This window comes from Rhincodon typus, chromosome 9 (assembly GCF_021869965.1).
Source record: "Rhincodon typus isolate 14 chromosome 9, sRhiTyp1.1, whole genome shotgun sequence".
In the NCBI taxonomy this organism is placed as follows: Eukaryota; Metazoa; Chordata; class Chondrichthyes; order Orectolobiformes; family Rhincodontidae; genus Rhincodon; species Rhincodon typus.
The window spans coordinates 8,718,720-8,738,776 of NC_063340.1; positions in this window are offsets into that span (position 1 = coordinate 8,718,720).

Consider the following 20,057-nt stretch of genomic DNA (forward strand, 5'->3'; position numbering starts at 1 on the left):
GGCCTAGACCCTTCATCAGAAAATTTTCTGATGAAGGGTCTAGGCCCAAAACGTCAGCCTTTCTGCTCCTATGATGCTGCTTGGCCTGCTGTGTTCATCCAGCTCTGCACCTTGTCATCCTGGGTATCATTCTGGTGAACCTTTGCTGCACTCCCTGTACAGAGCTGTAGCTTTTGTTTAAATACGTTGCATTAGGATTTGGACCCGTGTCCCCACAGCAGTAAGTAGGCCTCTGAATAACTAGCCCAGTAATTATCACTGTGCCCCCATCTTCGTGCCCCCCTCCCCTGAATTCTGCATTGTTACACAAGGTAAGAATTGAACCTAGTAAGTCACACACTGTTTATGTCATACAGTCATGGAGTTACACGCGACAAGACATCCCAAATTAATCTCGTCCCATTTGCCAGCATTTGGCCTTCTAAACCCTTCCTTTTCGTGTACCCATCCAGATGCCTTTTAAATGTTGTAATTGTACCAGCCTCCACCACTTCCTCTGGCAGCTCATTCCATACACACACCACCTTCTGCGTGAAAATGTTGCCCCTCAGGTCCCTTTAATACTTTTCCCCTCTCAACGTACACCTATGCCCTCCAGTTTTGGAATCCCCTACCCAGGGATATAGACCTTGGCTACTGACCATGTCCGTACTCTTCATGATTTTATAAACCTCTATAAGGTCACCCCTCAGTCTCTGAAGCTCCAGGGAAAGAAGCTCCAGCCTATTGTTGAAACGCAAACCCTCCACTCCCAGTAACATCCTTCTAAATCTTTTCTGAACCCTTTCAAATTTAACATCTTTCCTGTAGCAGGGAGACCAGAATTGAACACAGGATTCTAAAAGTGGCCTCACTAATGTCCTGTACAGCTGCAACATGATATCCCAATCTCTGTACTCAATGCACTGACTAATGAAAGCAAACATCTGTTCACCACCCTGTCTACCTGCAACTCCACCTTCAACAAACTATGCATCTTCAGCCCTAGGTCCCTCTGTTAAGCAACACTCCCCAGGGCCCTATCGTTATGCCCTGGTTTGTGTTGCCAAAATTCAACACCTCACATTTATCTGAATTAAACTCCATCTGCCACTCCTCAGCTCATTGGCCTATCTGATCAAGGTCCCATTGTATGCGGAGATAACATTCTTCACTATCTGCTACCCACTAATTTTGGTGTCATCTGCAAGCTTCCTAACCATACCTTCGAAATTCACATCCAAATCATTCACGTAAATGATGAAAAGCAGTGGAACCCAGCTCCGATCCTTGCGGCACAACCCTGGTCATAGGCCTCCAGTCTGAACAACAACCCTCTGTCTCCTACCATCAAGCTAATTTTGCATCCAATTGGCTAGCTCCCCCTGGATTCCACGTGATCTAACCTTGCTAACCAGGCTACCATGCAGAACCACGTTGAACGCCTTACTGAAGTCCATACGGATAACGTCTCCTGTAACAACACTACAGGGGAAGCAAAAAGGGATTGCCATGGGTAAGGTTTTCCCTGTGGAATTCTGAATGCTACAGTGGTGGTTGAGGTGTGGGGTGTAGTAGAGAGGGAGGTGTCATGTCTGTATCCTGTAGGAAACACACTCTTGGTTTACTCCAGCGAGTGGGGCTATGGGATCTTCAGTGTAAAATTAATGATGCTCAGCGGGCTCTCATAGTTAGATGGCGAACAGAGGGCCCCCAGTTCAAATGGAGCAGCCTCAGTAGGTAAGTGAGGGAGGGAGAGGACAATTTGCAGAGGAGACACCCTCTCTGCAACCAGTTTGAAAACGCAGTCACGTCACCACCGTGCACACCTGGGAGTTGGGGATAGGGAGGTGAACCCGTCGACAGGGCAAACAAAGACTGTACAATACAAAAACAGGCAGGGAGGGTCTTTCAGCCCTGTCTGGTGTACTGCCCCCACCACCAACCAAGTTTGCTACAGGGTAGCTGCTCCCCAATACCTGCCTGAAACTAGAAACACTTAAAAATGCTTCAATTGAGTACGGCTTTCCGGTCAATTCACAGACATTATTCTCTGTTCCAATGCAGCGAGAGTTGTTCAGATCTGGAATAGACAGCTAGCATGAATAGCAGGGGCCACACAGCTTCATATGGTGCTGCAACCATTCCACGATTCCGCGAATTCTCTGGGGAAAAATACTAAATATATTGATCCAAAACCATGTTGAAAATGCGCATTGCAAGTACCTTATGCTGCTGCCTGCACCTGGCCCTAAAATATTTCCTAGAAGTAACGACGGCAAAATGATACACACCTACAAATTAGGAGCGGGAGTAGGCCATTTGGCCCCTCCAGACTGTGGTGTTCTGGTCTGGAGCCTCAGCTCCACTTTCCTGTCTAGACCCAGGACCTTCAATCGTCAGTCAAGAATGTCACACCAGTCAGGAATTAAACCCAGGCATTCTATGTGCCAGGCAAGCATTCGACGTCTCTGATGCGCTACTTAAAGGCCTCAATCCTTTAATTCATTGTTCGCGGAGTGCTCATAAGCCTCACTTCAGGTGGTTAAACTGAACACCGAGCTCAATTCCAACCAAAGCAGATGGTAACTTGAGCAAGACTTAATTTAATCCATTAAATATTGAAATGAAGTAAAAGCTCCTTTTAGGCTGATCAAATAGGCCTCCTTGGAAGTCAGGCCTAGCATTCATGTTGGCACTGATGCTTGCTTGGAAGCAGATTCTTAGTTCTCCTGGGGCTCTTGTGCTTCTGAAAGTCTAATCTCAGTCACTCAGTAACCGCAGGAACACTGGGCAGAGAAGCGAGGGTGAGAAACAGCAGGAGGGAAGACAGCTTATTCTCTACTCTTCATGCAGCAACATCATGCTGTGGTCTTACAACACATAGCTCGCAGAGATTCACGGACATTAGGTTAACCCGGCTGTGAAAAAGGTCGCACTGGAGTTGGACTTGCTGCTAGAAGCTGATCCTCCAAAGAAAAACGGAAGTGATTGGTGCTGGACATTACCACTTCAGCACAAATTAGGGGTGGGGAGGAGCAAGCCAGGTGTAAACTGGGAGTCAATTTGGGATATGCACATGTAAAGATGACAATTTTCAGACAGTGTGGCATAACATAAGCATAGCATGGTGTTTCCGGCTGTGGTTGTAAGTTCAGGGAGGATTTTCATTTTTTTTTCCAGGTGTGTTAGTAAATTCAGGGAAATATTTAATATTATTTCAGGTGCGTTGTAAATTCATGGGGTTATTTGATATTATTTCAGGCGCACTAGTAAATTCCAGGGGATATTTGACATTATTTGAGATGTGTCTGTACGGTCAGGGTGATATTCGAAGTTATTTCAGGAGGATATTTGATATTTTTTCCGGCGCATTAATAAATTCAGGGGAATATTTGATATTATTTCAGGTGAGTTAGTAAATTCAGGGGGATATTTGATATTCGTTCAAGTGCATTAGTACATTCAGGGGAAAATGTAATATTATTTCAGGTGTATTAGTAAATTCGGGGGATATTTGATACTTTTTCCAGGTGCTTTAGAAAGTTCATGGGGATATTTGATATTTTTCTGCAGTTTACTCCATTAATTAGCTACTAAGTATAGTCAAAAGCCTTCTTTTGTGCGGTGACCATTCTATGATTCCAGTAAAATGAGGCCTGCCACACTTGTTTAAACTGATGATATGGAGACATGGCTTTGAGGTTTAAAAGGACTGTACAGTGAAGGAACAAAATAAGGTTCGCTTCCACAAAAACTGCCAATTCGAAAGGCCACAAGGACAATATGTATTAGTAATGAATATGTTCCCATTTTAGGATTAGAGACTTCTATTTGAAAGTTACAGTAAAACAGAATGAAAGAGCTCTGGAGTTGTCTGTGCAATGTCTGATATGTTTTGGTACCACCAGTTGGAAAATTATGCCAGTCTCTAACACTGCACCCTTCACCTTATTGAGATGAAAATGAAAAATAAGAAAGATACAGCTCGTATCACGAAACAGACTGTTAGGTTTTGTACATAAAAAAGGTTACGATATCAGGTGTGCCTGAATTGTATTATAATCTTGCTAAAATAGCCACCTGTATGGAAGTACTTTATGGCCTCACTGAAATATTACATCTGAGGATGTCTGATAATGAGGAGACCACATTGAGAAAAACCAGAGGTGCCTCGAGGTTGAAAATTTTGATGAACTGAATGGAGAGGAAGAAGCCTTGTCTATCTCTTAAAAAGAGAATCATTTCTGGCTCGACTATTACTGGATATTCTCATTCCCCGAGTGTATAAACTTTTAACTACAGGCATTATAGCTTGTCACACATTTACTTAGATATTGATAACCAGCAGATAAGAACCTGACATCAGTTGAGTGCAGTGCACTTTACACTCTGAAATGAAATTTCCATCTCCTGGGCTCTCAACAGCGGAGCCCTTCAAATAAAAATTATTCCGTCAAGATCTATAAATTTTAGAATCGTATTAAACATGAAAGCCATGGGACACATAATGGAGTAAGCATTTCACAAGCAGTGCTGAATAATAACAGACCCTACAATGAGCTGTGTTTGATATCCATTTGATAGTACATTGGGATCTGGCTTTGGCAACTCAGTTCACTGGGATATTTTCCCTTGCCCCTTGAAAGAATTCAAAGCTTTCAGCATGTTGATGTTGTCTGCTATAGGATTATGAGAACCTGTCGAAAAAGCTATTCCTTAGGAGGATAACCCACTTAAGAAAATTATGTTTCTATTCTTAAACCTCAGTTACCACAAAAATGGAATAACGAGATCACTGCTATCAATTAATCTTTTTGGTCCTGGCGGTACAAAACACATTGTCAAATCAAAATCCAACATTCTTTAGTCTATTCAAAGATATTTAAATCAGTCAATGATTATTTCAGGCCCTTTTAATTAACAGATTAATTTTAAAGCTCACCACAAGATTAATGAAGTCATCAGAAAATTATTAATTGCTTGAGTTTTATAGTGGAAGTAAGAAATTTAACCGTCCCTAAAAATGTTATTAATTTATTGCGATTATATGCTGGTATATACTCTGACACTGTATTATGCTTTTATTACCAATGTGCCAATTAATTAGCGTTGACTTCTTTTAACTATGCAGAATCTCCAGGAGAATAAAAGGTGCTTCATCACATTATTTACAGAATTATCCCAGTGGTTTTTTGACAACATTTAATACATCTTTATCAAGCAGACAGCCTAGAAGAATTAACTGTTGCAAAAGGGGATAAATGTGTTCTTTGTCAGTGACATGTTCCTACCAAAACCTGCGTCAACTCAAAAAGCATTTTCTACATTAAATAAGGAATTCTAGGCTTCGATAAAAAAGCAAAAATGATCTGTTTTCTTTGGATTTGCAGAGATTTCAATAGGTTTAGCAATGGCTTGGTATTACACTTAAAAGTTTAAAGGCTCAATTGCTCCTTTTCTATGGTACCAGATGCTCCAAAGTGATATGAATTGGTCCTATTCATCCAAGAATCTCTTAGCAAAGACTTCTCTTTCAGCTGCTCGCTCCCAACCTGCATTTTGAACACAACACGTAGCCCTCACTGCAGTAAAATCATCAGCAACTGGGTGTCCTTTGATCTGGGTGCACCTTTTGGAATTTTGTACTTCTGATCCAGTTAGATAGAAGTTGCCCCAATTTCAGGAGCCTGTACTTTATATGCAAAAGGACCCTGGATAAGAAAGGGTCCAATCAAAAACGGGTCAAGGCATTGTCTGGTGTTAGGTTCTTAAATGTGCAATTGAGGGGGCTGGGATGCACCAACAAGAAGCACTGATCTCTCAAGAAAGATAGCAAGGTGTAGAGCTGGATGAACACAGCAGGCCAAGCAGCATCAGAGGAGCAGGAAAGCTGACGTTTCGGGTCTGGACCCTTCTTCAGAAATGGGGGAGGGGAAGGGGATTCTGAAATAAAGTGAGAGAGGGGGGAAGACGGATGGAAGGTGGATAAAGGAGCAGACAGGTGGAGAGGAGACGAACAGGTCAAGGAGGCGGGGATGGAGCCAGTAAAGGTGAGTTTAGGTGAGAAGTTAGGGAGGGGATAGGTCAGCCCAGGGAGGACGGACAGGTCAAGGGGGCGGGATGAGGTTAGCAGGTGGGGGTGTGGCTTGAGGTGGGAGGAGGGGATAGGTGGGAGGAAGGACAGGTTAGGGAGGCGGGGACAAGCTGGGCTGGTTTTGGGATGCAGTAGGGGGAGGGGAGATTTTGAAGCTTGTGAAGTCCACATTGATACCATTGGGCTGCAGGGTTGCCAAGCGGAATATGAGGTGCTGTTCTTGCAACCTTCAGGTAGCATCGTTGTGGCACTGGAGGCGGCCCAGGATGGATATGTCGTCCAAGAAATGGGAGGCGGAGTTAAAATGGTTCGCGACTGGGAGGTGCAGTTGTTTGTTGCGAACCGAGCGTAGGTGTTCCACAAAGTGGTCCCCAAGCCTCTGTTTGGTTTCCCCACTGTAGAGGAGGCCACATCGGGAACAGCGCAAACAGTATACCACATTAGCAGATGTGCAGGTGAACATCTGTTTGATGTGGAAGGTTTTCTTGGGGCCTGGAATGGGGGTGACGGGGGAGGTGTAGGGGCAGGTGTAGCACTTCCTGCGGTTGCAGGGAAAAGTGCTGGGTGTGGTGGGGCTGGAGGGGAGTGTGGAGCGGACGAGGGAGTCACGGAGAGAGTGGTCCCTCCGGAAAGCAGATAAGGGTGGGGAGGGAAAGATGTCTTTGGTGGTGGGGTCGGATTGCAGATGGCGGAAGTGTCGGAGGATGATGCATTGGATCCGGAGGTTGGTGGGGTGGTACGGGAGGACGAGGGGGATTCTGATTTTGTTGTTATTGCGGGGAGAGGGTGCGAGGGATGAATTGCGGGAAATGCGAGAGACATGGTCGAGGGCGTTTTTGACCACTGTGGAGGGGAAGTTGCGGTCCTTGAAAAACGAGGACATCTGGGATGTCAGGGAGTGGAATGCCTCATCTCAGGAGCAGATGAGGCGGAGGCGAAGGAACTGATCTCTCAAGCCTATTCTGAGACTAACGACCATGAATTAGGTTTTTTTTTTAAGATTAATTTCTTTATGCTGCCTGACCGTGAATCCAAGCGAAATATGAAGCTCTGGTCAGCTTCCACTTTCGCCACAATTGCCCCTCACAATCAGCTACATACACCCGGGTGAGACACATTCCCTGGTCAGAAACGTGAACTGAACTTGGAAGCGCGATAGTCACCAGGGGCATGTGCGCAGACTGTCCCCTCCGAGCCTCAAGGCCCATGGATGTCAACCCCAGAAGAGGGCGTGGTGAAACCCACTCGCCAGGCCAACAATTCGACGCTAGGGTGGAAGAGGAAGCTCTGCACCGAATGGAGTTGCCGTCTTTCAGCTGAGCCGTTAAACAAGGTGGAAGATCCCAGGCCACATTTTGAAGATGCCTTGACCAAAATTTGGACATTGACCATCATCCACCCAATGTAGACTGTCTGACCATTCATTTCGCTGCCGTGCGTAAACTGGCTGCCATGTTTGCTGGCACGATCTTACGACAATACTTCAGCGGCTGTGGGTCGTCTCGAGATTGGGATCGGCACTGGAATGGTCTTTTTCTGAAGTACAAATTCCAGTCAGGAATACTGGGACTAAAAGCCAACCAGAACAGTGGGCTATGAGACTAATGACATGAGTTTATGCAGCAGCTTTAATTGCAAGACAAGATCTGAACGTTGATCAAGAGACATGGTAGGTTCTTCAACCCTGAAGAGAAGGCCATCTTTAATGTTCGTTTTCTTATCAACTGGGCAGGTGGGGATGGGGCAGCGAACTACAAAGGATGTCAAGATGAACAGCATGGATTTTGAGACTAATTTGTTTTAAAAAACTACAATTTCCAATCTTTGCTTTCAGACAAGCAGGTTTTTAAAAAAAAAAAAAATACCAGGGCTGGGATATTCCCTTTTTCAATCCAAGTCAGAAAGCAGGCAAATGTCGGGGACAAAAAAAAAACCAGGACCCAAAGGATTAAGCAAGCCCACCGGATCTTCTAGCAACCAGGCAGCTGATTGGCCATGGGCATGTTTTCTGCTGGATCCAGTACCCTCGAAGAGCAAATCCTGACCCTCCCAGTGCTTCTGACCAATCAAAGGTTGGCAACTCCAGAACTTGAGTACCATCACACCAGGCGTAGACTCCCAAGACGGAGAGGCAGAACTGGGAAAGGTGGGTGTTGTTTAGGGTGGAGGGGGCTGTATGCGAAGGCAGTTGAGGGCGGCTCTCAGCAACCATCCCCCCCTGCCCCACACATCCAATCCCTTGGTCTTGCACAAGTTGGCACAACTCAAGGAACCCACTTCAAAGTGACTGCCCGCCCAGAGCGATCTCATCACTCTCTTCTCAACTGGAGGTGAAGCAATTACAGCCCAGAGCAGGGACAGACCATTAAGTGGCCATTAATTGCCCACTTCAGGGCCTCAAATGACAGCAGGGTCAGGAAGGTTGAGCTTGGGTCTTCCTGCACAGATATTCATTGCTGTGGTGGCAGAAAGGTTCTGGTATCTCCCCAATGCCAACCTTCCCTTCCCACTACCTTACTCGCTACTCTTCAGGAGGCAAAGATCCAGCCCTTTGTTTTGGAAGCCCTGGACCAGCATTGATCACCCATCCCTAGTTGCCCTTAAGGTGGTGGTGAGCTGCCTCCTTGAACTCCTACAGTCCATGTACTCAACCGGTCTACGTCGCTCTGCAGACTCTGTGTGGCACTATCTAATTTGTGTCACTGAAGTCTGGAGCACTGATTCAAGGTTTGTTTAACTTAGCGAATTTAGATTTTCTTTTGCAAAATTCAGAAAATACAAAAATAATGAGGTTGGCAGACAATTGCTAGATTGTTCAAGTGCCCAGAATAGTTTGCTCAGCTTGCCATGTGTAGGTGTAAATCCTACGGTAGATATTTCATTTCAGCAGCAATAATTAACAAAGAGAGCCCATGGCTTTTACGAAGAAATAACAACCCTAGTCATTTCTTGCTTGATGGTCGGCAGGGATATGATGGTGGAAGGGCCATTTACCAACTGTCTCTCTATTACTGGAAAAGCTGCACAATCTACAATAAGTACCTCGGTTTATGCCATTAAAAAAACCTCAAGGATTCGATTCATCACCGCGTTGATTATGACTGAACCATTCATATACCATCGATGACTCACCAATGTGTCCCACATGGCCATAGGAAAACGACTGATATTTTAGAATGAAGAGGCCACAATGTATACAGAAAAAAAGCTAATGAAAGTCAATGAATGTTTCAGATAGTGAACATCAAAATCCTTACAGGGATAACTATTTGATTTGAGTTACATGTGACAATAAATAAGTACAGTGAAAGATTTTGTTCTGCATGCAGTACAGGCTGATATTAACATACAAAAATCAGAGGGTGATTGTGTTCCTTGCTCTGTTCATTGTGATGGCTGCACAGGAGGTGCACAAGGCAAGATCAACATTATTTGAAGTCAGAGGCGTCCATTCAGCCTTCTAATAACAGCAGGAAAGAAGCCGTTCTTGAACTTGTTGGTGCGTGTTCAAGCTCCTGTATCTCCTGCATGACGGAGGAGGTTGGAAGAGAGTGTTACTGGGCTGGGAGGGGTCTTTGATGATGTTGGCAGCCTTTGGGGGCAGCACGGTGGCACAGTGGTTAGCACTGCTGCCTCACAGCACCAGGGACCCAGGTTCGATTCTAGCCTCGGGTGTCTGTCTGTGTGGAGTTTGCACATTCTCCCCGTGTCTGCGTGGGTTTCCTCCGGGTGCTCCGGTTTCCTCCCACAGTCCAAAGATGTGCAGGTTAGGTGGATTGCCCATAGTGTTCAGGGATGTGTAGCTTAGGTGGGTTATAGGGGGATGGGTCTGGGTGGGATGCACTGAGGTTTGTTGTGGACTTGTTAGGCCGAAGGGCCTGTTTTCACACTGTAGGGATTCTATGAACTTTCTGTGGCAACTAGAACTGTAGAACTGTAGGTTGGCTTCCTTTGATGGTCTGGGCTGTGCACACCACTCTCTGTAGTTTCTTACAGTCCTGAGGAGAGCAGTTGCCATAACAAGCCATTATGCACCTGGACAGTTTGCTTTCTGAGGTGTGTCTGTAAAAGTTGGTGAGAGTCCTTATGGACTTGCCAATGGACATTTATTTCTTACAAGTCAAATAAATATTTCCCAGTTATGACAACTCTTGTTTGGATCTTTGGGGCTGAATGGCCTGTTCCTGTGGTGTAAAAATACTTTGCATTGGCATTTTCTGTCATCTTAAAATATATTATTAAGTCAATTGATTAATATAAGTCGGTTCAAGGTGTTCTCTCTTTTTCAAAAAAAAAACCGTTAAGTTTGTCTGCAGGTACCTGGGAAGTGTGCAGCTGCTGGATAATATCGAATGGAAAACCCTTTCCACTCAATCCACAGCCCAGTTTGTACCAAGATTTGTTTGGGGGGATGGGGGAGAGTGGGGGTTGTTCTCAAAATAAGTAGCAGTGCTGTGTCAGGCGGACACCCAGATGGCTGCTAAGGCAACTTTGCCAAAATGGCATCAAGTGTGACTGCAGGAGGTACATCCATCACAAACGCTTCTCACAAAAGTAGTCAGAGAATCATGGAGTCCACACCAACCCTCCAAAGAGCATCCTACCTAGACCCGTCCCATCCCCTGTAACCCTGCATTTCTCAAGGCTCATCCACTTAGCCTGCACATCCTTGGTCCTTGGTTCTGTTTCACCTTTGGGTGACTGTCTGTGTGGAGTCTGCACATTCCCCCCGTGTCTGCGTTGAGTGCTCTAGTTTCCTCCTATAGTCCAAAGATGTGGAGGTTCGGGTGGATTGGCCATGCTAAATTGCCCCATAGCGTGCAGGTTAGGTGGGCCAGCTGTGGGAAATACAGGGTTACAGGGATAGGGTAGAGGGGTGGGTCTGGGTGGGATGATCTTCGGTGGGTCGGTGTAGACTCAATGGGCTGAATGGCCTGATTCCGCACAATAGGGATTCTATCCTAAGGACATTAGGAACATTGAGGAAATTGTCAGGTTGCGGAGGGCTTTCAAGGGTGGGTCTTGAAGTATTTTCGAAGCTGAATGAGCTGAATCACTAATCTGATCTGGGGTTCTGGAGAAAAGGCAGGGCAGTGGAATTGAGGATAATCAGATCAGTCATGATCCCACTGTCTGGCAGAACAGATTCAATGGGCTGAATAGCCTACTTCTGCTCCTACATCTTCAACGGAAAAAATCAGTTTGTGTGGTTAACAGTTGTGTGATTTAAATTTCCTCGGTGTCATACTTTGCTCGTACGATGATCATTTGAATGAAGTGGCTCGGGATGTTTCATGACATTAAAGGTGCTAAATAAATACAAGTGGTTGTTGCCATAGCAATATTCCCAACCTGCATGTGAGCACTGCACCGATCTGTTGCCTTCCACAGACAAATGATTAAGAGCTTCGCGTCAGCCTTTTCCAGAGACGACTTGAAGAACTCGTAATTTCCTGTCCCCTATCCATCTGTTCTTTCCTCATCACTGCTTTGATCATTCTAGACATTGTGCACCGTTAAGTTGAAAACCCTCAAACTTCGCTGGCGTAAAACAGAACTCAGTGTTTGCAATGATTGTGGTGGCACTTTGACATTTGTCTTTTCGGTAAGGAAAAGAGGCAACATTAGATGTTATTTAAAGTGCACATTCCAGAGACTGTACAATCGAGGGTGTGCAGAATTTTTGAACTGACATTTTTATGACAGGAGGATGGGTGTGGGTGGGATGCTGTTCAGAAGGTCAGTGTGAACCTGAAGGACCAAATCACCTGCTTCCAGGCTGGAAGGATTCTATGATTCTATGAACACCGAGGAGTGAACTTGGAGTTTCCTCAAAGGGGCAGAGAAATTAATGGTGCTGTTAGCTGCAATCCAGAACCTATAAAAAATTTCCCAAGACACTTCACAGGAATGCTAAAAGCTAAACGTTGACATGTGAAGAGATATTTAGACTTCTGCCTTAGAGTGTCAGCACTACAATCTCCACAACCCACCAACGTCAGTGAGTTCCAGACTATAACCATGCTCCAGGTAAATACATTTTCGTCTAAACCTCCTGGCTTCTTACTTTAAAATTGTGCCCCCGGTTTACTGAATAAAAACTGAAAGAACTGCGGATGCTGTAAATCAGGAACAAAAACAAAGTTGCTGGAAAAGCTCAGCAGGTCTGGCAGCATCTGTGAAGAAAAAAATCAGAGTTAACGTTTCGGGTCCGGTGACCCTTCCTCAGAACTGTTTTTTCCTTCATAGATGCTGCCAGACCTGCTGAGCTTCTCCAGCAACTTTGCTTTTGCCCCTGTTTACTGACCTCTTGTACTCAGGGGTAAAGTCTCTCCTTATCAACAGTACAGGCAGTCCTCAGGATATTGATGGACTCTGTTCCTGAGAATGCTCATGAGTTGATTTGTGTACAAGTCATAACACAATTCAGTACAATATGAAATAGTTGTTCTTACATCCAATCAACCATTCGCATGGCAGTCTTTAAATTTATTATTAATGTAGCATCTCATTTGAGAGTACGAGCATTCCAAAGTCAAAAATTCCTAACTTGGATACCGCCTGTTCAGCAATTAAAGTTAGGCATACTCCAGTGGCCAGAATTCGACAAACAGAACCATCCTCCAAAGTTGTAAGACTGGAGATCACAGATTTGGGGGAAGTAAAGTCTACAGCGAGACTAGAAAACAAAGCAGGTCTACAAAATTACAAATATGATTATGGTTGATGATTAATCATTAGTATATTCAAGGCTGAAACAGATTTTAAAATCATGAAGGGTTATGGGGTAAAGACAGGAAAGTGGAGTTGAGGATTATCAGATCAGACATGATCTCATTAAATAACTAAAGGGGCTGAATGGCCTAATTCTGTTCCTCTGTCTTCTGTTATTATGTAGAGAAAGTACTTCATGCAGAAGATCTTTAGAGCATCCGGAGGTCATGCAACTCAACAATGAAACACAAGTTCCTCCTTTTCAATACTTTGTTTTCCTATTTCCGGAGACAAGAAATAAAACAACTATAAAATGTCATTTCTGAAGAAGGGTCCCGACCCGAAACGTCAACTTTGCTGCTCCTCCGATGCTCCGCGGCCTGCTGTGTTCCTCCAGCTCCACGCTGTGTTATCTCATAAAATATCAGTGCTTTGACCAATCGACGGCAAATCTGCTCTGTATTTATACGAGGAAGGTTGGAGGTTTTGAGCTACAGGGAGCGGTTGAACAGGCTGGGGCTATTTTCCCTGGAGTGTCAGAGGCTGAGCGGTGACCTTATAGATGTTTATATAATATGAGGGGCATAGATAGGGTGAATAGTCTAGGTCTTTTCCCCAGGGTGGGGAGTCCAAACCTAGAGGCCATAGGTTGAAGGTGAGAGGGGCAAAGATTTAAAAGGGTCCCAAGGGACAACTTTTTCACACAGAGGGTGCTGTGTATATGGAATGAGCTGCCCGAGGAAGTGGTAGAGGCTGGTACAATTACAACATTTCAAAGGCATCTGGATGGGTACATGAATAGGAAGGGTTTAGAGGGATGTGGGCCAAATGCTGGCAAATGGGACGAGATTTATACAGGATATCTGGTCGGCAAGGACGAGTTGGACAGCAGGATCTGTTTCCTAGTTTAACATCTCTATGAGTCTACTAGTGCCGAAACTAAACTAATACACGTGGCCTCAGATATACATTCACACTGATTGAGAATTTTATTCATGGATTGCAAACTAAAACTAGAAAAAAAAAACAAGTCTCTACGTTTTATTTGTGGGTGAAATGAAACATAGAAACATCAAAGATAGGAGCAGGAAGAGGCCATTCGGACCTTCGAGCCTGTTCTGCCATTCTTCACTATCATGGCTGATCGTCCAACTCAATTGCCTAATCCTGTTTTCTCCCCATAACCTTTGACCCCATTCACCCCAAGTGCCGTACCTATTCACCTTTTGAATACATTCAATGTTTTGGCATCAACAACGTCCTGTGGTAATGAATTCCATCGGCTCACCACTCTTTGGGTGAAGAAATGTCTCCCTATCTCCGTCCTACATGGTCTACCCCAAATCTTCAGAGTGTTACCCCTAGTTCTGGGCACACCCGCCATTGGGAACATCCTCCCTGTATCTACCTTGTCCAGTCCTGTTAGAATTTTATAAGGGTCTATGAAATCCCCCCTCATTCATCTGAACGCTAGTGAAAACAATCCCAACTAGTCAATCTCTCCTCGTATGTCAGACCCACCATCCCCGGAATCAGCCTGGTAAACCTTTGCTGTACTTGCTCGAGAGCAAGAGATCCTTCCTCAGAAAAGGAGACCAAAACTGCGCACAATATTCCAGGTGTGGCCTCACCAAGGCCCTGGAGAACTGCAACAAGACATCCCTGCTCCTGTACTAGAAACCTCTCGCAATGAAGGCCAACATACCATCTGCCTTCTTTACCCCCTTGCTGCACCTGTATACTTACCTTCAGTAACTGGTGCACAAGGACACCCAGGTCCCGCTGCACACTCCCCTCTCCCATTTTACACCCATTCAGGTAGTAATCTGCTTTCTTGTTTTTGCTTCCAAAGTGAATAACCTCACATTTATCCAAATGATGCTGCATCTGCCATTGATGTGCCCATACACCTCCGACCTGAGATTACTGATGTTTTAAGCAGGTTACTGTCAGAGTCTTTGGGTCTCAGCTTACGGAAACACCTATCCTGTAAACAAACAGGTGCTGGGGGGAAAAAGATGTGATTCTAATGCTTTTCATCACTCATTTATCAGGACAAATGCAGGAATGCCAACTTTCAAATGACAAGAATTTACATGGCAGGAGGAAAGAGTACATATTTGTAGAGCAGTTGACAGAGTGGCCGAGGTGTTGCCATGGAGAAAAGTATTACTGAATTGATCCTGATAAAGTGCAAAGTCAGAATTTTTGGCCATGTCTCTGTTTTCAGCAATATTCACGTCACGTTAAACAATTTATGAGGAGAGATTGAGTAGACTGGGACTATACCCATTGGAATTTCGAAGAGTGAGGGGGGATCTTACAGAAACATATAAAATTATGAAGGGAATAGATAAGAAAGAAGCAGGGAGGTTGTTCCCACTGGCGGGTGACACTAGAACTAGGGGCACAGCCTCAAAATAAGGGGGAGCAGATTTAGGACTGATTTTAGGAGGAACTTCTTCACCCAAAGGGTTGCGAATCTGGAATTCCCTGCCCAGTAAAGTTGTTGAGGCTACCTTGTTCTATGTTTTTAGACAAAGATAGATAGATTTTCGAACAGTAAAGGAATTAAGGGTTATGGTGAGCGTGAGGGTAAGTGGAGCTGAGTCCGTGAAAAGATCAGCCATGATCTTATTGAATGGTGGAGCAGGCCGGATGGTCTACTCCTGCTCCTACTTCTTATGTTCTTCAGATGGAGTGCTCAGCGAAGCCAACATGCAAACATTTACTTTGTGCGAACAACTGGTTTAAGCATTGAAAACGTATCATATCTAGGGTTTAATGCCACTAAATCACCCGGTACGTGAAGGGCAAAACATTCTTTCCGTCCTGTTTACAGTTCCAATATCTGGCAGCAATATGTAAACAAAATGGCAAAACATTAATATTGATGCATCTGCTTCAATGTGTATTTATTCACAATCAATACCCAATGACAAATGGAGACAAGTTACTACCGACAGCTACTAACGTTAATAGGTAACAGGGACTGCAAATAACCTGCTTTCATATTATATTAAGACCTGTGATAATGATACCAGCTCCTTACCAAAGTCTTTCTCAGCTGGCAAATCAACTTGCTCCTCAGAGCAGATTATGGAAAAGCTGTGGGCCGCTTTTATTGCATTGGATTTGAAGCCACTGCTCAGAGAGTAACATGGTCAGATCCCATGAAGAGTTGGGACATTTTCAATCACTGGGGGAAAGTGATGGCCAAGTGGTATTATCACAAGACTATTAATCCAGAGACCCCGGTAATACCCTGGGGACACGGGTTTGAATCCCACCATCGCAGATGGTGGAATTTGAATTCAATAAAAATCTGGAATTAAGGGTCAATTGTTGGGAAAAGCTATCCATCTGGTTCACTAATGTCCTTCAGGGAAGGAAACTGCCATCCTTACCTGGTCTGGTCTACATGTGACTCCAGACCCACAGCAATGTGGTTGACTCTTAACTGCCCTCTGGGCAATTAGGAATGGGTAATAAATGCTGGTCTAGCCAGAGTTGCCCATGAATGAATTAAAAAAAAATTGCTGTTGAAAATATAGTTTCTTTGCAAGCTATCAGGATGTAATGATTGCATTATAAGGGTAATTTTTAAGAGAAAAATTAATTCAAACAGCTCCACATAAAAAGACCCAGGGAAACAGGCACTACAACTTACCAAGTCCATTTCTCTGCCATTTGCTTTTGCATATCTTTCTTGCAAGGCTGGTCAACTTGTCAAAACACTGAGTTGATTTAACTTTCTATTTGTGTTGCAGGGCAGAGCAAGGATATCTGGGACTGCTCTGTGGTGATTTTAATTGAAATCAATGCTGATGATAGGAATTGTTTTGTTAAAGTTATGGAGCTGGACAGTGTAAGGCACCAATCTCGACAGATGCTGTTCAGAAAACACAAGCCTTTGGAATTATAACCATATTTGAATTTGGCCTGTGTGCAGCTTCCAAAACAGTTTTCCTGTTGCGTGTTTCACAGAAGATATTTGAAAAGACGGAATATAAAAGATGGGCAGAAGTTTTAAATAAAAAAGGACAAGGATTAACAATGAGTCTGGTATCTCAAGTATTGATGGCAACATTCCATAAGTTTGATTATTTTTCTTCTCTTAAGAAGAGCTACAGATGGCGATACTCCTATGTTAACAAGATATACTCATGCCAGGCCACAACACATTCTGTTAATAACACTGACGATCTGAGGATAGTTCACTCCCTAGTGATCCAGCTAATTATTTCATAAGGCTCGCTTCTTTGAATATTTTTGGCTGTTGCTTCTGTGATGAGCGCAGAAGCTACCCGTGTAGGTAAATTATATACCAGAGATCCTCCTGTGGTGCAACACGCATCTCATTGAAACAGACGGTCTTTCTCACACAGATCTCTCTCACTGTCATGTTGCTGTTTCTCTCTCCTCCTGTCTTTAATCTCCATTTCTCAACCCTTCCTCTCTCATTAGCCTCTTGTCTCTGCTTTCCTTCCCATCCTGTCTCCTTCAATTTTTTTCTCTCTTTCATTTCCCACTTTTAGCTGAGAGATGATACAGGGTGGGGCGAGGCTTAGGGGAAAGAGTGGTCACCCTGGTGCAGGCAGACGGCATTTTCTAAAAACTCTGGCAGGGGCAAATGTGGCCGTCAGAAGATTCTCTTTCACCCATCGTGAATGCTTTCCTTGTCCCATCAGGTCCTCTACCCTCACATGGTACCACCCTACCCTCTCTTTTCTAATTGCTGCCGCACATTGTCACTCTCTACTCACTCTTCTCAACTCTTCACCCTTGAATTTACCCCCCTCTCCTTCCCTTCACCCTCGACACTCCATTTACTCCAACTCATTCTCCACAAGAGCACACTGTTCACAGAATCACAGAAATGTTAAGACACACTGTGCCTGCACCTGCTCTCCAAATGACCATCATTACCTATTACCACTGATCGTAGGATGATTACTTTAGATAGAAGTAGTGTGCAAGGGTGTGAGGAGAAAGCAGCAGATTGGCCTGATTTGCCTCCTATCTCTCTCAAGTTGGAATACAATGCAGGACAATGTAAAGCAGCCATTCAGGTGCAGGACATACTTGAGGGTTGGGTCTTTAAGCTGTCTGGGATCGCTTTCATCAATGATATGTTTGGAAATTGGGGACCCTGACCAAAGACAGGAAGCAGCTGTCTGGTCCTGCCAAGAGGTTGAAAAACCCAATTCCCTTGCAGAATCCTATTGTGAAGCCACCAGTTTCCCTGCAGGTGGGACTTCAACCCTAGGTCCTGTTTGCCCCCTCACACAGTCGCACAAGACGCCTTGCTGCTATTTCAAAGAAGAGCGAGAGATTGATCCCCGACATCCGGATCGATATTTATCCCTCAAAAAATATCAGGGAATGAAAGAGATTATTCCGGGACTCGTCACGCTGCTGTTTTTGGGAATTTGGTGTGCGCAAATTGGCTGCCACTTTCCTTACGTTACAACCGGACTTCACTTCAAAATTATTTCAAGCCGCCAGACTGTGGTAAGAAGTAAAAGTCTTTCTTTTACCTGTATTGCGAGGAGTGGTAGGGAATTGGAAGATTTTCAGTCTTCCTGAATGACCTGTCTCCCCTTCTCACTCAGATACACACACACTCACACACAGACACACAGTTCACACCATTATGAATTATGAAAATCTTCCAAATGATTGCCTTCTAAAGCCTCAGTCCCAGCACAGAAATGACAGTTACCAAGAAAACAAAATGGAATCTGAAAATGTCTACGTGAGCATTTTGGATGATTTGTGAGACGTTCGTGTGTGATCACAACGAAGCATTTGTCTTCCAACAAACATTAACATAAAGAAACCCATCAGTGCACCTCCAACAAGGACAACACGCACTCCACATATTTATGCTGCAGTCTTACCCCATAAAGTTTAAACGCAATGCGTGGACAGATGAAAATAAAATTAGGTCCCAATGTCATAAATTTCTCAAATTGTAGCTTTGACATTTTTCTGTTGATTCTTTGTATTTACATTTTTATGTATCTGTCTCAAATCTGGTCGCAAATGAAATAAATTGCATTTCTGTAGTGCCCGGATATTCCAAAGAGCTTAGCAGCCAAATTAACTTCAGTTATGCAGTTAGATTGAAGAAGTTAGGACTGTTCTCCCTGGAAGGAACAAGGCTGAGAGGAGATCTGATTGGAGTTTTCAAAATCTTGAGGGAGCTGGTGAGAGTAGATAGGGAGAAACTGTTCCGACTCGTAAAAGAAATAAGAACGAAAGGGCGAAGATTGAAAAGTGATGTGTATAACGAAACACGGGTGTCAGGAGGAAAAAAAAACATTTCCACACAGTGAGAAGTCAGGGTCTGGAATGCACTGCCTGAAAATGTGGTGGAGTCAGGTTCAATTCGGGCATTCAAGAGGGACATTGGATAGTTATTTGGATATGGGGAAAAGACAGGAGACCTGTTGCAGATACAATGGGCTGAATGGTCTCCTTCTGCACCATAGCAATTCTGTAATCCCGTGAAGCACTTTCTGGAGGGTCATTCATTCATTGGTGGTCCTTCGTGGGCAGGGATGACTCCCTGGCACTCGCAGGGCGAGTCTGTAGGAGCTGCCGCAGGCTCTGCCACGTTTGGGGCAGGTGGTGGTCACAGGAAGGGGCTGGGTGGGGCATTGGTGTGACACTGCACTCCTTTCGATGTGTTCGCCTGGCTTCTGCTTTTTCCCCCCCAAGACGGCAAGTCTCGGGGGGCTCGACACCTTTCGGATGCTCCCCCTCTTTGGACAATCTTGGACCAGTGCTTCCCAGGTGTCAGAGTGTAATCACTGTTGGAATGATATCCCAGACAGAACACCTCGGTAGCATGAACAAGCAGCTGGAACATTCACTGTAACAGGTTTCAGAATACAAAGCCAGAGTTTGCTCCATATTCTAGTCAAATGCTTTTGTATTTATCCACAAAGCACTTAGCTTTGTCTGACTTCTGCAGTACAATGCTGTACCGCTCTTCCAGCAATTATGCGGTGATTACATGATTGGGATTGAAGTCAAACAATGGGTCATGTTAGAACACTGGAACCAAGTCAACATTCAGTGGCTGATCTCATAACCAGAGACAGACCAGTCTGCAGTGAGACCAATGGCAAAACATCTGGCATGGCTCACCAATGAAAAAGCAGGGAAGTAACTATACAGATAACAAGGTGTAAAGCTGGATGAACACAGCAGGCCTAGCAGCATCAGAGGAGCAGGAAGGCTGACGTTTCGGGCCTAG